This window comes from Mytilus galloprovincialis, chromosome 2 (genome assembly GCF_965363235.1).
Source record: "Mytilus galloprovincialis chromosome 2, xbMytGall1.hap1.1, whole genome shotgun sequence".
Classification (NCBI taxonomy): domain Eukaryota; kingdom Metazoa; phylum Mollusca; class Bivalvia; order Mytilida; family Mytilidae; genus Mytilus; species Mytilus galloprovincialis.
This window is the reverse complement of record NC_134839.1, coordinates 101490421-101510874: the sequence shown is the minus strand read 5'-3', so window position 1 is coordinate 101510874 and position 20454 is coordinate 101490421. Positions and strand designations below refer to the sequence as shown.

The window sequence follows — 20454 nt, the reverse complement described above, 5'->3', positions numbered from 1 at the left end:
CATCTGATAAACAAATTTAATAATACTTTTAGATATTTGGATGATATTTTGGCTCTCAATAATGACGACTTCAGTATGTATATTAATGAAATTTATCCTGTTGAACTTACTTTAAATAAAGCTAATACTAACAATGGCCACTGCCCTTTTCTCGATCTTGATATCTATATCACTAATGGAAAGCTGAATACTAAAATTTATGATAAAAGGGATGATTTTTCATTTCCTATCGTTAGTTATCCGTTTTTAGATGGTGACGTTCCCTTGTCACCATCTTACGGTGTTTATATATCTCAACTTGTACGATTCGCTCGTGTAAGTAACAATGTTTTAGATTTTAACGAGAGAAATTTATGTATTACTGAAAAATTATAACACCAGGGTTTTCGATATCACAAACTAGTCAAAACATTTACTAAATTTTATCATCGGTATAAAGACATCATTCGTAAATATAGCTCTACATGCAGACTTCTAATACGTTCAGGTATTTCACATCCAATTTTTTATGGTAATATTCTTTATAAAGCACAAAGGTGTCAGTATTCACCTCAGAAACTTACAAAACCTTTGAATAGACTTATTAAGAAGGGATATAATTACGATACTGTTGTCAAGTCATTAAAGATTGCATATTTTGGCGTTAATATTGAGTCACTGATAAGGTCTTTGCATCGGAACTAAACACATTTATTCTAAAAACAGTTGTTGGCATGACACGGGTTATGTTCTTCTCATATATGTTATGATGGTATGATACTAAACCCTTAACGGGAAGGATTGTGCCTGATGTTCATATGATGAAATCATAATCTTTCAGTCAGTTTAGTTGAAGTCTGGAGCTGGCATGTCAGTTAACTGCTAGTAGTCTGTTGTTATTTATGTATTATTGTCATTTTGTTTATTTTCTTTGGTTACATCTTCTGACATCAGACTCGGATTTCTCTTGAACTGAATTTTAATGTGCGTATTGTTAGGCGTTTACTTTACTACATTGGTTAGAGGTATAGGGGGAGGGTTGAGATCTCACAAACATGTTTAACCCCGCCGCATTTTTGCGCCTGTCCCAAGTCAGGAGCCTCTGGCCTTTGTTAGTCTTGTATTATTGTAATTTTAGTTTCTTGTGTACAATTTGGAAATTAGTATGGCGTTCATTATTACTGGACTAGTATATATTTGTTTAGGGGCCAGCTGAAGGACGCCTCCGGGTGCGGGAATTTCTCGCTACATTGAAGACCTGTTGGTGACCCTCTGCTGTTGTTTTTTTTTTATTTGGGCGGGTTGTTGTCTCTTTGACACATTCCCCATTTCCATTCTCAGTTTTATTTAAAAAATTATTTTTAGTTTTGATTGTTTGTGGTAATTTTACAATGCATAATGTCCCATGCACTTGCAAACATGAAGGACTGCTCATTTCATACTTTTTGTATCCGTTATAAGAGAATGTATTGTTTCAGAATGTTTGATGTCGCAGATTTGTATTATAAGACAATTCACCAATATAATTTCTTTTAAACAGCACTGTCATTTCGACAAAAATAATGATGGATCGAATATCATTAATATAAGTTTCCCTTCTTCATAGTTATGAAGATAGAAACGGGCATGTTCAACTTCCTAATGTCTTATTTTAAGTTGTTTCTATATTCTCCTTATAAATTGGTTGGATTTCAAATATTAAATTCGAGCGTTTCGGATGAATGCAAATCCAGAAAAGCGCTTCTGATGCACTACGTATATGATGTTCCATTTTCATTTTCGAAAGTGACGATATTTGTAACGATTGTTTAGTTAAAAATAGACGTTTATTCTTAAAATTATTATTTGTGCGATATTGCAGGGGCTGTTAACAACTCAGTTCATTCCGTTATGCAAGTTAACATAGAACCGACAATGAACGCTGCATCCTGTTCAGTTGAAGTTAAAGTACCAGGAACGATGTTTTGTGAGGACAATGAAGCATGTAATTTTGATTTTGCCTCGACTCTAAATCAAGATGCTGCAAAATCTACACTATATATGTCTGAAAGAATGAGCGAAATACGTAGCTTTATGAAGCCTGGTATGTATTATAATTGAAATTACATCTCGACTTGATATTTATATACAAAGAGATACATTTCTTTCGTCCAAAAAATTGGAATGATAGTTATGCATTTATACTCAACATTAGGACACTGCATTTAAAAACTATTGTTTGCCCACAATTTTGTAGTTCTGTATGGTTTAAGAAGAATGAGAGAATAATGTATATTCGTGTTACCAAATTAATATTCTTTTACAAATTCCTGAATTACCAAATTCCAATTTTTTCTACTGGGTGTATTTTCCCCTAAAATATGCCATTTAATCGTATATTGTTGTAGCGAGATCAGAAAAGTTTAGGGAAAACATCAAAGAATTATTGATATGCAGAAAATATAAGTACTTTCTAACGGAACTTATCCAAATTGATACATTTAATGTTAAAACATTGAGAAAATCGGAAATCCATCAGCAAAAAAATAGGACAAACTATTATGAAATTAGCAAAACTACAGAAACAACGAATAACCTACTAGGCAAAAAATCCATATGGTCAAATGGCAACGAAACAGCAAAACATATATTTAAATAAAGCAGAATTTAATTAGTTTTTAACAGTATAAATACGTTTTTTATATATGTGTTGATATAATATATTTTCAACAGTTCAATCATGTGGGTTTCTAGACATACCAGATGCTAAAAAAAGTAGTAGGAATACTCATTTAGGAAGCACTGTGACCATAGTAGGTTGTTACACAGACAGAGAACCAACTGAACCTACTACCTTTAAATGTAGTTTCTCTGTGGAAAATAGTTCCTCGTGGAACCCAAAACCGACACCAGTTTGTTCAGGTAAGTCATTTTAAACATGCGTAGAATGTCTTAGAAATGTACATGTAATACAAAGAAAATAGAAACAAGTTTTAGACGGCGTTTTTGTTTCAATTGCTATGTCTTTAGTTTTACATATTGCGTTTTGTAGACGTGGTTTGCTTTTACTTCTTTTTGTTCTTTTTCCATGCTAAGAAATCCTCGCTTAAAATTCCGGTCGACCCCCTACGGCAGTCATTAGTAGCTAAAGATTTGATTTCATTCAAGAAATTAATTTATGACCTTCATGTACGTGTCGCTTAGAACACGGCCATATACCGAATGGTCAATATTAATCATCCATGTAATTTGCTCTATGGAATGTTTGCAGAATTTCAACGGAGGCAATTTCTTGGCAGGGGAGAAAGGAAGAAAGACCATTCACAATTTGTCTTACATTTGTTTTTTTTTTCTTTTTTAATTAAATAAAAAAAATAAACCTTTCAAATATACATGTAGAGTTCATAAGATACACATATTCCCTGTGGACACCTCCCCCCTTTTATTTGTACTCTCTATTTTCAACCCTCGAATTAAGCTTAGGAATCTAATTTAAATTAAAACCTTGCTTTCTAACCAATTTATTCATTTACCGGACCGGCAACTTTCTTTATTTAATACGAAAATCTACAGTGCCGTTTTACACATGCATGTTGTTTGCTTGGAGCCCCCGCCCGAAAAGAAAGAAATAGCCCAACTCCAAGATACTATATTCCTGCATCACGTGAGTTTTACCATTTGGAGCTTACATTTGAATAAATACCGAATATGGAAAGTGAAACTACAATTCAAAACATAAAGTCCGAAGGCACAAATAAGAAAAAGAAAGGGTTTTTTTGGCAAAGGGTGCGGGTAAATTCTCTCTGTGTTCAAAATATACATGAAATATTTGCCACTGCCCCTTTTCTGTTCTATGAATTCTAACCCTGAGTTTTCTATCTGTTACTCAATGCCAAGAAATCCTCGCTAAAAATTCCGGTCGACCTCCTACGGCAGTCATTAGTAGCTAAAGATTTGATTTCATTCAAGAAATTAATTTATGACCTTCATGTACGTGTCGCTTAGAACTCGGCCATATACCGAATGGTCAATATTAATCATCCATGTAATTTGCTCTACATGTATGGGGTGTTTGCAGAATTTCAACGGAGGCAATTTCTTGGCATGCTTAGCCATGGAGTTGTCAATTTGTGTCTGACTTATTGTTAATATTATTTTCGTATTTTTCGCTTTACTTAAGAAAGTGCATGTCCTATTTATAATTGCTTAGCAGAATTTGCCAAAAGTTTTCAACAATTTCTATACACGAGTTCAACAGTAAAACCACAACTAAATTGAGAATGTAAAAAACAATTAACAGGTCAATCAGTAAAAAGAAGAATTGACAACATCACGACAAACAGAAAACACGTTACGAACAAATATGCAACACAACCATTAATTGGGCATAAGGAACAACGCCTAAAAGGAAGTGAACTTTGGTACTTCATATGTATGACCGCTTCCTACTCTACTAGTTGCTAATTCTAAATACAAAGCCGGGAAACATTACGTTTTGAGATGTAACAAGAGCGGCAAAATTAATTATTATTAGTCTCGGTCCGTGACTTAGATTTTCCATAGCACTCAACCAATTTATGGCGGTGTCTGAATCTTTCATGGTCAATTTTCTTTATTTACGTTTAATTCCTAAGTTACTTCTTTGTGCCATATATTGATTCTGCTTATTGTTTACTAGTCTTTAATTGTACATAACTTCGCACTAACATATCATTACCTTTAATTGCTCATTGCTCATACTGTTTACTGGAAGATTTTCAAAAAACAAACAAAAGTCGAATAGGTTATATGTTTGTGAAAAAATATTTTATCCAACTGCTATTGTTTTTCTGTCATCAGATATTTGGGTTATGTAACATTTTTGTGTCGCAAATAAACTCATCATCTACACAATATTATTTTTTGCATTTACGCCAGACGCGCGTTTCGTCTATAAAAGACTCATCAGAGACGCTGTAATAAAAAAATGTATAATAAAAAGGCCAAATAAAGTACGAAGTTGAAGCGCATTGAGGACTAAAATTCCTTAAAGTTTTGCCAAATAAAGCTAAGGTAATCTTATCCTGAGGTAGAAAAGCCTTAGTATTATTTCAATACTTTTTGTAAACAGTTAATTTATACATTTATAAATATCTTAAATATTAGGTTTTAATTCATATTTTGTTTTTGCAGAAACTCAGTCTGTAGTCAACTCAGATGTAATAATAGGAATAGTTATTGGTATAGTTACAATCAGTCTACTCGTCATTCTAGCCATAGTTTTTGTGAGGAGATTTATGACGACGAAACAAATGTATGTATATGTTTCATTTTATATCCTCTACGATGCTTAAATGAGTATTCAAAGATTGAGAACTTTGAATGTATTTTGAATAGTTTTGTTCATTGCTAATTTATGTTATCATTACGTACTTACTTATCCTCTTCGCTCCGATCTGAGCATAAGGTCAACACAAGTCCTCGCCACTCTGTTCTGTTCTTTGCCATTGTTTCTGCCTCTCCCCATGTCATCTTTAGGTCTTTTAATTCATTCTCTATTGTCCTCCGCCATGTTGTTTTGGGACGTCCTCTTGGTCTCTTTCCCTGTGGTGTCCATCTAAGGGCTGTTTTTGTTATGCTTGAGTTTTCCTTTCTCAAAACATGTCCAAGCCACCGGAAGCGCTTCTGTGTTATCTCGTCGATTATACATGACGACTCTGTCATTTTTGGTAGGTTGGTGTTCGAGATGGTATTAGGCCAAAATATTCTGCAATTTTGTCGGAGGCAGCTGTTATGAAATGAAGAAAGCGCCCTCATATCTGCTTTCGTAACTCTCCAACATTCACTTCCATACAAAAGAACAGGTTTTACTTTGCTATTGTATAATTTGATTTTTGTTTTTCGGCTGTATTGCTTTGATCTCCAGATGTTCCTTAGTTTTTGAAATGATGTTCTTGCTTTTGCCAATCTGTTGATGTCCTTTTGTGTAGAATCTTTAGTGCTGATGACTGTGCCCAAATAAATAAATTTATCAACTTTTTGAATTTCATTTCCATCAACCTCTAGTTTTCTTTGAGATGAGGTGTTTAATCTCATTTCCTCTGTTTTCTGTGTGTTGAGTTGGAATCCGGTTTGGCTTGCGAAATGGCTGAGTCTGTTGGTCTTTTCTTGCATATGATCATGCCGAGATGATAATAAGGCAATATCATCTGCAAAATCCAGGTCTTCCAGTGTTGTAAACATAGACCATGTTATTCCTCTTTTCTCGTCATTTGTGGTTTTTCTCATTACCCAATCGATTGCAACTAGGAATAAGAGAGGAGAGATGATTAATCCTTGTCTTACCCCGGAGTCTACTGCAAATCATTCTGTCTCTATGTTATCATATTATCAATTAATTATCAAATCATATAATCTCTTTTATTTCCCCAGTACTAAGATTGGTCTACCGAATAAGACTATTTACCGGGTTTATAATAACATAAGCAACACGACGGGTGTCACAAATGGAGCAGGATCTACTTACCCTTCCGTAGCAGCTGAGATCACCCCAGTTTTTGGTGGGGTTCGTGTTGCTTGGTCTTTAGTTTTCTATGTTGTGTCTTGTTTACTATTATTTGTCGTTTTATCTTTTTCGTTTTTAGCCATGGCATTGTCAGTTTTTTTCGATCTATGAGTGTGACTGTCCCTCTGGTATCTTTCGCCACGTAAAACAATACAACAATCTACAGATAAGAAAGTCGAATAAAGAATGTTTACGAAAACTAATTAAAAAGAAATTAAAAACAACAGATCACAAAACACAACAAAGAAAAAACCCTTAAAAGTTGTTCATCAGGAAACCCAAAACAGTATTCACTTCCTGGTCCACTATATAGTGACACCAGTAAGATCAACTGGTGTGTAATGTACGAAAGAAATAGTTTTCAAAGGTTCCAGGATTATAATTTAGTACACCAGACGCACGTTTCGTCTACATAAGACTCATCAGTGACGTTCAGATCAAAATAGTTATAAGGCCAAACAAGTACAAAATTGAAGAGCATTGAGGACCTACAATTCCAAAAAGTTGTGCCAAATACGGATAAGGTTATCTATTCCAGGGATAAGAAAATCCTAAGTTTTTCGAAAAATTCAAAGTTCTGTAACAGGAAATTATTAAATAAAGACCATATAATTGATAATCATGTCAACATCGAAGTGCTGACTACTGGGCTGGTGATACCCTCGAGCACGAAACGTCCACGAGCAGTGGCATCGACCCAGTGGTGTAAATAGTTATCAAAGGTACCAGGATTATAATTAAGTACGCCAGATTATCGTGTCCTCTACACTAACTATTTGAAATCTATCTGTCTTTTTGATTTTCCTTTGAACAGCAGTAGTATTGCTATTTTATTTTATAAGATCTACAAGCTAAGAAAATTGAACAGAAAAAGATATCATCGTTTATCCCTTCATAAGCTGAAATTGATTCTTCCATTTACAATCTCTTGTTCCTAGAACTACTAGTAGTTCACGTTTACAAATTTATTACTTTTTTATTTGAAACAAAATTTTAAATTGAAAAGGAGAGCTGAATTGGAAATATTTGATATTATTATATGATAATAATTTATCCTAAACAATATGCATTAGAATATAAAATATATAAACACGCATATTTTTACAGGAAGAGGCATGACGAAATGATTTAAAACATCTATGCAATGAATATTTTATGATAGGATTGATTTTACTATGATTATGTTGAAATAGAAATATAATGTTATTTTTAAAATATAAGAGGGCAGATTTGTAACTATTTATAAAAATATGTTTAGATCATAAGGTATCAAACAACAAGATTGTTGTACTCGTTATATGTTGTTGCTAGAGTTGAGGTTAAATTACGCTGGCAAATAGTACTATCAAAGTATTATGAATTAGGAGAAAAAGCTTGTACTATCTTATAACATATAATTACTATATAAACACACATTAGTACATTGTAATTCAAATCAAATCAAACGAACCGCTCTCTTATGTTCGATTTTTATTTCGCAAAGTTACAATGAAAAATGCTCATGTTTATGCTCTGTTTTCAAGGAGCAAGGATTGATTTTCCTTACTTGATAACAATCCAGAATTTAAACGCTAAGCATTTCTAAGTATCTCTATCAGGTGCGTGAAACATTCAACATATGATCTTTTCTTTTTCAAAAAAAAAGATGTATTCGTAGCCGTTACGAAACAAGTCAAAATGATCCTTGAACGTTGTTTTTCTTTTTCTGAAGCTCGCATACGCGGATATTACTGAAGGTTCTAAAGGGATTTTGATGACATTTCAATTTATTTGCTCAACCTCAGTCAGATCAAGCGAAGTCAGACCAACCTTACCACATTATCTAGAATATAGTTTAAGAGAAATCGTTATAAAATCTCAGGTACTATTAATATAATAACCTCATTTCCTCCTACTCTTTACAAATCAGTATTACGCATCAAATATAGGGATATGGTGTGGTTTTAAAAATGTGTAAAAGTGTTAAAATTGAATTAATAAACTATGGTACCCAATGAAACCAATATCACATTGAGTTTGACGATTCTTATCTTGTTAATCAAGTATGTAAAATCCATGTTTCGACTGCTGACTTATTTGTGATGCTCGTACATGTATCATGACGATTGAACAGCCATATAAATAACTTAATTGAGTAGCATTGGAAACTACTCATTAAAAAAGTTGTGCCAAATCATGCTTATGAATTTGAAGATGTGGTTTGAGTATAATTCACAAAAATAGAATGTTAACAATTTAAGAACATATATTATGTTTGGGGTACATAGAAATCCTTTTTTTTTCGATTTGTTTAAACATTTGACAAACCGTAAATTCACAGAAAATGACGGTTTCAATAAAATTGCAGGCAAACATATGAGTGTAGGCTTCTGGGATATAAGTACTCTTGGGGAAGAAACGAAAAATACCTCTGACGTAAATCATTATATATCCTTTACCAAGCTATCATTTAACATGTTTAACTTATTTGAATTCGGATTTCACCACAACTGCTTACTTAAGGAGGATTTTCTTGTTGTAAAATACCAGAGGGCATTTAAGTCATCATTGAATCAAAATTAATTTGTTATATGTTTACTTTAACAATATTATAAATAGCCAGTAGTAATTTGAAGGGTTTCCTGTTTAACATTAATATTAAATTTACTTTGCATAATGACAATTCTTGTGCATTTATTCGCACGGAAAAAGAACATGGACTTGCTTAAATAATGAGGATTTAAGTTTATGTGTTAAATAAAATAAAATAAAGAATATGTTTTAAATTATGCTTCAGTTATTTTTAGAAGCAACATCTGTTTCAAATTGATATTTAATGAAATACTCCACTTTTTTTAAGAAATAAATCTGTATAAAATATGTGTTTCTGTCAAATTTATTGCGTGGATTTGAATCTCTTGACTGGTAAGACAAATATAATTTAACAGAAAACACACGAAGCATTTTATTTTTGAAATCAGAACAAATGGTTTAAGCGTCTACTTTTTAAACAACGACTATCAGGGTTAAATCTGTGGAAACACCGAAGAAAAAATAAGAACAAAAAAAAAACAACAGAAAAGCATTACAAATGAAAACAAAACTAATAACCCTGAGAATGCTATCACAGTAAACAATTCATAAAATTACTTCCACAAACCGGAAAATTATTTAATGATGAATACACGTTTTTAAGAGCAGCTATTATCTACTTCAAGAAGTAGCAATGTTTGCCAAACTTTTATTGAAATTTGGTCTCACAAAAACAATAGTTGCATATAAATATTTATAAACATTAGGAAACATAAAACAATTTATTTGAAAATAGTCAATTCCTAGATCCTGCACACACTTTTGAATGATAATTCAATTTTATTAATACGGCGTCTTATAACCCTATGAGCATGAGTAATACTTTGAAAATATCGAATCGCAATTAAATTTCCATATTCACATTTTCGAATGTGGTTTACCTGAATTATATTTTGTTGATATATAAAATATTCCATCATTGTAGGAAAACATAAGCAGCCAGTTTAGTTCAATTTTGTCAAAATAATCTAAGAATCATCGCTGATAATTTTTGAACTTCCAAGTGAACAACTTGACCTCATTGATTCCATATTTATATGTGACATTCAATTAAACTCAAGCTAGAAATTTTTTATGCATTATTATTCGTGTTCAGTTATTAAAATGAAAATAACGTTAACAATGCAAGTGAAACAAAGGTGAACCATTATGTTTATTATGCCGATTGAATCCACTAAAAACAGATAAAAACGATGATTCACTATTTTTTTAACCTAAATTATTAAATCAAACAGACCTAGAATTAGGAACGCGATTGTTATAGGATATCGACATCAGTGGCCATTCAATTCAGGCCACGAAAGTAATTTTTCTATAAAGTTTACTGTAGAACGTTATATTAAACATTGCATACAACGAGAGATAGAAAATTTAATGTTCAATTTACACCATTATTATATATTACAGGTTACATTTATTTTTTCGGACCCGGCTAGTTTTCCTCACCAAAAAATCTTAAAGGTATGCAAATGCTATCTAAAGTGTTAATCATTTTAAACTTAGAAACTTAGTATATACACCTAGGACTCTTACCAAGAAAAAAAAACCTGTATAGTCATAGGTCTGTTCTATATTCGTTTGGAATTTCAATAAAATATGAAGATCTTAGCCTTTCCCCGCTGTATTGGATACATGTATTACATAATTTTATATGTAAGTGACCTTACAAACAACGGTATGAAGAGGAGTCTTCCACGTGCTCCACGAGACATCTTTTTTAATCGTTGACTTCAATGTTATACGCCGGGCTTCAAAGTAATTGTTAAACTATATAATTCAAAGGTTAGTACTAAACAATTCTAAGATCTGTTACAAACCGTTTAATACTCTTTCCTCTTGCAATAGTATTAAATAAATTGACATGTCTTTGCGTTATACACGTATTTCCCATTCCAAACTTAACATCAAATTAAACGAGTTGGTTCTGCTTTGTTTTATACAATAAGATGGTCAACGTGCAAATGTTTATACAAATAACTTGTCAAAAGAAGGAATACATCTTTCTTTGTAAAATATCACTCTTATTAAATAAAAAAAAAAAAAAAAAAAAAACCAACTCAAATGCTTGGTTTTTTTATTGTCAAGAATTCTTTTTCAACCAGCAATCGTTACTCCAATGGTAAACAGTTGTGCTACTGTCCTTGCCGACTCGTTACTTTATTTGAATGAGGCTGATTCAATATAAGAGCTTCTTAGGAAGAATGAAAATAAGTTAGCATCAACATTTTTTTAGAGCATAGCTGAACCTAGATGAACCGCAACTTCATGTTCCGCTATACAGATGATGCCTTTTTACTAAATAATTCCAAGATTGGTGATAATCTTTATCGCATCTATCCCAACGAACTTGAAATAAAGGACATATCAGATACATTTAAGTCTGCCTCATATCTTGATTTACATGTAGAAATTGACAATAAGGTTCGTTTAAGAACAAAAACAAAAGAGATAATGTCAGCTTCCAAATTGTGAACTTTTCATTTCTAGCAACATTTCAGTAGCTATTGAAAAGGCCCTCCTGAATATAAGGTATACAACTCACAGTTGCTTCCTTATTCCAAGGCCGGTATTTCCTATATGGTTTTTTCTTGGTAGAGGGTTGTTGCTTACAATGGAACTAGTAAAACAAGAGTTTCACGTAGTACAGTTTAAATCATCCTTTTTAAAATTTTGCGGCCACCATCACGAGTTGGTTAACCGTTATTGAATATTTGTTTCATAGATGACGACGGATATGTTCCAAAGTATTAACCATAAACCGGTCTTCTCTTCCCCCAAATGTGACTTACTGAATTTGACTTGCCACAGGTATTGTGTTTATGTACACATGACCAACATGACGGATGCCGAATTTTTAGAAGGATCTGTTTGTTCTTCCGGAGTACTGGAGGTCAAACCATAGTTTCTAAGGGGTCTAGGTCTTTAGTTTTCTATGTTTTTTTTTGTAGTTGGTCTTTTGGTTTTTTTTTTCTTTGTGTAGTCAATTAATCTTTTACCTGTCATTTTAAATATCCGTTTGCTACAAATAATACATGAAGGTCTTGGTGTATAGATAATGCGTAGGGAAGTTGTTTATAATCTTAATATCATGTTATATTGTTCTTGTATTTGTCTTTATTAATATAACTTGTACTGTTTGGTCTGTATTTGTCGATATCCATTTGACATGGATCGGTACTTTTGCATCCCGTCAAATTTAATGTCATTTTTGCTAGTGTGTTTTGTGCGTGTGACGTTTTGTGTTTCTTTGATACATATGACGTGGCTCTGTACTTTAAAAATCCCACCATGATATTGTTGTTCTTTTTCAATTTTTGCATACCAAATTTGAACGAAAAATTATTGTATATCTCTACCTATGTGACGTTTAAATTCTGAAATCAAACGCGCGATTTTACACAACAGCTGATGCTAATCTGGCCGTTCGGTAAAAGGACTTAAAATATTTTACTCCCTTATGGGTTGATTTTAACATACATAAATAAAATACAAAAATAAGTAAGCAATGAACGTAGTTGCTAAATTCGATATATGCCTTTTTATCAAATATTTGTTTGTTTTCATTCTGATTGAGATTGTGACTGCTGTACCCCTATTTTGACAATTTTACCTATTAATAGATACAGGAAAATGTGTATGAGTGCCAATGAGACAACTCCCATGCAAGTCACAATTTATTAAAAGAAATAATTATAGGTCAAGGTACGGTCTTCAACATGGAGCGTAGGTGTTTTGATCGCCCATCGTTGTCAATATAATGGAATTTGATGCGACTACATGTCATACAAGTGAGAGGTTTAGCGCTATCAAACCAGGTTCAATCCACCATTTTTTTACATAAGAAAATGCCTGTACCAAGTCAGAAATATGACAGTTGTAGTCCATTTGTTTGATGTGTTTTATCTTTTGATTTTGCAATTTGATTAGGGACTTTCCATTTTGAATTTTCCTCGGAGTTCAGTATTTTTGTGATTGTACTTTTTGCTATTTTTCATTTCTCTTTAAATTATTATAGAGGTTAATAATGCTCAAGTTACACAAAAATTGATATCTCCTGGATTTTAAATATTGGATATTTAGAAGGGAACATGTAGATTGCTAAAATTTAATAAAAATTTGTGGTCACATTCATTAATATCAAGCAATCAGAATTTTATAAATAAAACTGTTCCATACATCATATTAATACAAACCTTTTAACTAAAAAATTATTTTGAATGGTTCATTTTAGATAGAACTCCTGGTGTTATTTTAAGAAGATATTGAGTAGAATTGAAAGACATGCGGAAAAGTATTTTATTGGTTTTGTTTTTTGTTTTTTTCCTTTGTAAGTATATTTGTAAATGTGTTGCAAATGATGAAAAAAGAATGAAAATACAGAATTCTTCAAAAATCTAATCGAACTATTGTCACATGTGCAAGTTAATCTATAAATTTGATGAATAAAATGCAATGTCATGGAGGCATAACTTTTTGAGATATAACATTTATTAGAATTTAAAATCTAAATTTTCAAATGTTGCTTGATTGTTGTCAGTCAATTAAAAGTTCAGATTTTTATCCAATATTCATATACATGCATTCATTGATTCAATAATTTCCGGAATTAACATTATTATCACCATTTTGCATCAAACTGCTATAAATGTGTATTTGACCGATGACACAGGCATTCAAGTTTCAACTCCCCAGAAAGAAATGAAAACTTGCAGTAAACCTATGTGTGCTAGGAGATGGAAGAATAATTGTGGTTGCAATGGCTGTTGCTATGCCACAGGCTGTAAAAGAGGACGATGTAAAGGGTGGAAATGCATGTGTTCTCGATGTCCAAGTAATGATTAATAATTATTATAAGTAATCTAATACTAGTAACACGTTTGTAAATGTCTAATTACATGTTTTAAATGACCATGGAAGTAATATTTACACAATCGCTGACAAATTTAAACGAATCCTTTGCAAACTACGGGTCCCCATTAATACCAGTGTTTATGAGGGATATGCATTAAATGTTCTTGCTTCGAAAGAGAAAAGTTGTTTCGTCAAGTAGCCATCAGTCGAATACACACACGGTCGATGATTGGCATGAACTTCCTACGGAATCATGTGGAAGATCGTCAAAAAAATTATCTGCTTAACATTTGTGATACTTTGATAACCATTTGGCCGTGTTGATATTTCTCTTATGGTGAATATAACTAACACGGCAGATGACATTTAAGTAGTTGTCGACGCAAAATCATTTGGAAGCGGTTCAATTACACTATGTAGTTCATGTATGTTTTTGATACGATTTAGTCAATAATTGGAGAGTAAAATTATCTAACGTTTAACGTTAAAACCTCTTTTGGAATTTCCATCGGCATGGACACAACTCTGGCAGGGTTAGAAAGCAAAATCAAATTTTCTGCAGTGTTTTTTATTTGAAAATATATAAGCTTTTTCATACGAGCTATAAACTTCTTTTTTTAAAGAATGTAAATAAACTCGTCATAGATACCAGGACTAAATTTTGTATATACGCCAGACGTGCGTTACGTCTACAAAAGACTCATCAGTGACGCTCGAATACAAAAAAGTTAAAAAGGCCAAATAAAGTACGAAGTTGAAGAGCATTGAGCACCAAAATTCCTAAAAGTTTTGCCAAATTCAGCTAAGGTAATCTATGCCTGAGGTAGAAAAGCCTTATTCACAGCCTGAAGAAGGAAAGTATCTATTCAACATTGTTTTCTAGGAAAATCTTGATGCAATTCGATTCATATGCTTTTTATTAAAAGTGGGAAAAAATCACGGTGTTCAAAATGTAAAACAACAACGAAATCATACATAGGCTACGAATAACAAGGATGAACATTCACAAAGTATGTACTTAACGTCACTGCATTCAATGCCTTTTATCATGATTTGACTTGATTCTGTAGAAAACACTTTCCAATGATCCTTGAGAACCAATTATTAACCAACTATCATAGTTCTGACTTGGTATATACATTTTGGATTAAAAGTGGTAGGTTGTGCAAGGTTTGCAGGGAACCAACCTTCAAAACGATATTCGAACATCCCCTGTAAAAACCCTTAAACCTTTGCCAGTATGGTTAAAACATCAAAGCCAATGGTATTTATTGTCCTTTACAGTTTTACTCCAGAAACAGACAAAACGAGCATAGGGCGCAAATACAAAATTTCAATCATGGTATCTTTGATGAGTTTAATACTTACAGAAATGAAACATATTGCACTCTTTACGTTTTAGTGCAATTATAAATACAAACGTTCACTACAGAAAAAACGTAATGGAAAATGTACAGATGTATTATAATCACCGTTACAATAAGAAAGAGAATTAATTAAAAAAAACAACATAAAATTAATAACATATTTTCTTGTAGAAGTGACTACCACTACAACTACTACTACAATGATGTCATCTACAACATCCTGACGTCTAAACAACTACGGTGTATGGTCGATAATTTGTCCTTATTGGGAACTATATTGTAAATAAAATTGTGTTTGCTATATAAAAGATTTTTATTTAAACTTCATTCATCTCCGTCGTCTAGTCTGCTTAGTACCGAACGTGACCTATTCCCGATTATGACTGCTTTGGCGAGTGTGGCTTCACATTGCAATCAGACGTGTCTCGGTATTCATACATTCGTATGATGCATAGTTTTATTGTGATGTACAGTGTGTGGAAGGTGTCCGTTGTTATTCTGTGCCGGTTTACATCTTATAATATACTGTAAGGTATATCAATTATTCGTGTATATCTGTCATGAGTGCTCTTTCGTTTTTTTTTACAGTATTTCTGCCACGTAATGTTGTCATCTTAGCGGTATTCACAACATTGCCATATAAGCGGAAAATATGGCTAGCCATAACACTAGGATCACCTCCCGAATTATTTCTTAACGTGTTCTGTTCAGAAGTACGGCAGTTGTTTTCAAACAGTCCGTTTCTATGAATGTTGGCGTTTGTTTTGTAGCAGTTGTGTTTCTGTTATTCCATTGTTTTCCTATGATAATTGATGTGTTTCCCTTGGTTATGGTTTCTGACCGATATTTGTTCTAGCTTATTCGATGTATTACTTTTGAACAGCGGTAAACTACTGTTGCCTTTATTCTTCAATAATAAAAACCGGTCAAAATAACTTAAGCCTCTAAATAACATGTGCCGCTCGCCCCCGGTCTTAGTGCATAATCCACAACGGCCACTTCGACATTGCCCCCCCCCCCCCCGGTCAGATTTTCTCCTGTTCTTTTTTCATGTTAGCCATCTTAGTAGGCAAGAGGAGTCAGTGGTTCCATTTTTTAGAGTAGATAATCCAATTATGATTGTGACCAAGTGTGGTTAAATTTTGCCGAGTAGTGTCAGAATTTCTGAGGTAAAAGTCAATAGAAAATGGAAAATCGGCCATAAACAATTGCAATAAGGAGTCGTCAGTCAATTTCTTTCTTTAGTCTTAAATGAAGTTTTTGTCTTGCTGATCAATTATGCTTATTTTAGTCTAAAACAGAATGTATGCTTGATCCCTGCTCGCTTAACATTTAGTGGCAAATATTTAATGCACTTCTAGGTTGGAACATTCAATCAGTTATTAATATGTAAAGCTTCCAGATGACTTCCCTGAAAAATGAGGGCATACTGGCTAGTGACAGAAATGTTGCCTTGCGAAAGACCACCATGTAGAGGTAGTATAAATGTTCATTATTGTGCAGAGAGGCATTGCACTTTTTGTTTTACATTTAAACGTCTCATTCCAACAAAATGTGGCTTCATTTCTATACAGCAACATAAACAGGCACACCACGTTGGGGAGAATTCTAATGCCAGTCCAAAGACAAAAAAAGATATAATTATATTCCTATATTCTAATCAATCTGCTGTGTCTTAAAATACAAGAGAACAGTATCTTTTTCACGAATTTACCTTCAAATAAGAAAAGAAAGCTGATTAAAATTCTAACGAAAAACAGGAGGAATATACCAAAGGGATAACTCATAGGGAGGGGACGACAAACTAACACCAGGAGGAATATACTGGTCAAAGGGATAATCTAACTCATAGGGAGGGGACGACAAACTAACACCAGGAGGAATATACCAAAGGGATAATCTAACTCATAGGGAGGGGACGACAAACTAACACCAGGAGGAATATACCAAAGGGATAATCTAACTCATAGGGAGGGGACGACAAACTAACACCAGGAGGAATATACCAAAGGGATAATCTAACTCATAGGGAGGGGACGACAAACTAACACCAATGTAAAACATGAACAACGACTATAAAACAAACATTTCCCAATAAAGAGCAGCTACACCCTTTAATTTTTTAACAAACAAAGTTCCACAACTCCTCAACGTCATTTCTGAAATTTATATAAAAAAAAACAAAACACAAGGGAGCTTATTTTATAGATATAAATAAAACCAGTCACAAAAGTTTCATGAACACTGATTAGAGTATCTAAGTTATTGTCTAAATAAAATGCATCGCTGACCGCAGCCTGATACGACAGCAGAAGTTGAACCCTAAACAGATGGGGCAAATTTGGATACAATAGTGAAGCTTGATACTATCATAATTTTTAGTGTGATCAAATTTTTGACAAAATAGGTTTCTGATACAAAATAAATGTGGTCAAAGATCTAACAAATGTTATGCTTTAAAAAAAAATGGATACCCCCTCTCCTTGGAACAATTACCTGAACACTCAATACCATCCTTACCTTTGTTGTATGGAACCTTGTAGTACAATTTCAGAGAGGAAGACGAATTATACTATATGATCCCAAATTTTTTGTTTGCAGTCGCATAAAAATAAAATTGATGCATGAAATAATGCAACCGTTTTAATTTTGCTTTAGTTACAGAAATATTAATCAATCAAAGAGCTGATAGCTCTGAGGTGGAAGAAGGTAAATATAAGGTAACTTGAATTACCATAAAAGCAGCCCCAATAACCCAGCCTGCTTTGTTTCATTATTATTATGACGTATGTTTTTTTCTTCAAACAAGAATGTGTCATAAGCACATGGATTTCCCATCCGTACAATCATTTTCTATGTTCAGTTGACTGTGAAAATTAGGTAAAATCTTTAATTTGGCAGCAAAATTAGAGAGATCATATCATGAGGAACACATGTGTACTAAGTTTCAAGTTGATTGGATTTCAACTTCATCAAAAACTACCTCGGCAATAAACTTTAACCGGAAGCAGGACAGACGGACAGACAAGAAAACATAATGCCCATAAATGGGACATAAAAATACTAAGACTTGTTACATACCTGCCAACCTTTGAAAGTGGGTTTTTTTTTAGTGCGCGACAACAATTTTAAAGGTTACAATTTTTAGCTAAGTGCATGATCTGGATTGTCTATTAATAGTGCCAAATTTGTATGATGAACTTACATGCCATTTTCTTAAGTCTGTTTGCATGATTCTAGTTATTAAATCGGTAGAAAAGATGAATATGTAGCTAGCAGACCGATTGTGAAAATAAAGTGAAATCTTTAATTTGGCAGCAAAATTGGAGAGATCATATCATAAGGAACACATGTGTACCACGTTTCAAGTTGATTGGATTTCAACTTCATCAAAAACTACCTCGGCAATAAACTTTAACCGGAAGCAGGACAGACGGACAGACAAGAAAACATAATGCCCATAAATGGGGCATAAAAATACTAAGACTTGTTACATACCTGCCAACTTTAGAAAGTGGGTTTTTTTTAGTGCGCAACAATTTTAAAGGTTACAATTTTTAGCTAAGTGCATGATCTGGATTGTCTAGAAAAAAGTGCCAAATTTGTATGATGAACTTACATGCCATTTTCTTAAGTCTGTTTGCATGATTCTAGTTATTAAATCGGTAGAAAAGATGAATATGTAGCTAGCAGACCGATTGTGAAAATAAAGTGAAATCTTTAATTTGGCAGCAAAATTGGAGAGATCATATCATAAGGAACACATGTGTACCACGTTTCAAGTTGATTGGATTTCAACTTCATCAAAAACTACCTCGGCAATAAACTTTAACCGGAAGCAGGACAGACGGACAGACAAGAAAACATAATGCCCATAAATGGGGCATAAAAATACTAAGACTTGTTACATACCTGCCAACTTTAGAAAGTGGGTTTTTTTTAGTGCGCAACAATTTTAAAGGTTACAATTTTTAGCTAAGTGCATGATCTGGATTGTCTAGAAAAAAGTGCCAAATTTGTATGATGAACTTACATGCCATTTTCTTAAGTCTGTTTGCATGATTCTAGTTATTAAATCGGTAGAAAAGATGAACATGTAGCTAGCAGACCAGGGTTTATTTTCTTGTGTAAGAATATTAGATGCTTGTTGAAATTTCCAATTTTGAATTATGAACAAAGATAGACCTTAAACAAGGTTGGGAACAACATTACAATCCACTGTAAAAAATGAGCACCTTTATATTCATATTATTTGATGAAACTTTTCCCCAAGAACTATGCATTTATCAAGTATTAAATGGCCAAAACATGTCAAAAGAAGTTTGTGATATTTCTTAACTTATATCTTCTTTATTAATTTGAACCCTCATTTAGAAAAGTTGTTCCAAATATAATGAATTTTCCCACTTTTGAGTTAAAAATCTTAAAAATGTTCTTTCTTATTTTTCAACAGTAAAATGACACCTTGTTTTAGGGACAGTCCTTCATTTAAAGAACACCACTCATAATGGGGGGGGGGGGGGTCTCTTTTTTTAGAGTTTTTTTTTAACAATACCCTTAATATTAAAATTTTTAATAAATGCAACAAATTCATAAAACGTCCTTGATAAGAGTAAAGAGAATGAACACAGGGTTATACGGGCGAAAGAACTCAGGACGAACAGACCAAGTGCGAACATGTAAACAGGGCGAGTTGTCCCGATACCCAATTCACGCATGCGTACCACAAATATCTACAATAAAAACATCCGGTTACAAGTAAACAAATACGTTCATGTAGATGAGATGAAATCTAATTTACATAAATAAAAGGGTACATATTTACGATATAGTAATTGTCTTTCAATCCTAATTTACAAATTAAATGATTCAGATGCTTAAAGTTGTTAAGAAATTGTAATACACAGAAACGAATGCGGCATACGGAGAATTAATGATTTTTAAGTCGGCACCATTGGCCTTCAGAAGACGAAGTTTTCTTCCACCAAAAACTGCATTTTTCACCTACATTCTATTTTAAACCGTCTGCCATGTTGGTTTGCAGGCAGGGTCATTGGACACATTTTTAAAAATCGATACCTAATCCTTATTGTGGCTAAATTAGTTAAATTTGTCTCAGTTGTTTCAGCAGAATTAAGAACAATTACCCAGTTATAAAAATGC

At 32.9% G+C, this 20454-nt stretch overlaps 1 long non-coding RNA gene across 1 annotated transcript; it reads left to right on the top strand.

The window, feature by feature from the left end:
- The first annotated feature begins 14083 nt into the window (after window positions 1-14083).
- LOC143062478 (uncharacterized) lies at window positions 14084-15599 on the top strand. The gene is made up of 2 exons (XR_012974774.1): window positions 14084-14261; window positions 15463-15599. It is a non-coding gene; the product is annotated as an uncharacterized LOC143062478 (long non-coding RNA).
- The last annotated feature ends 4855 nt before the right edge of the window (window positions 15600-20454 follow it).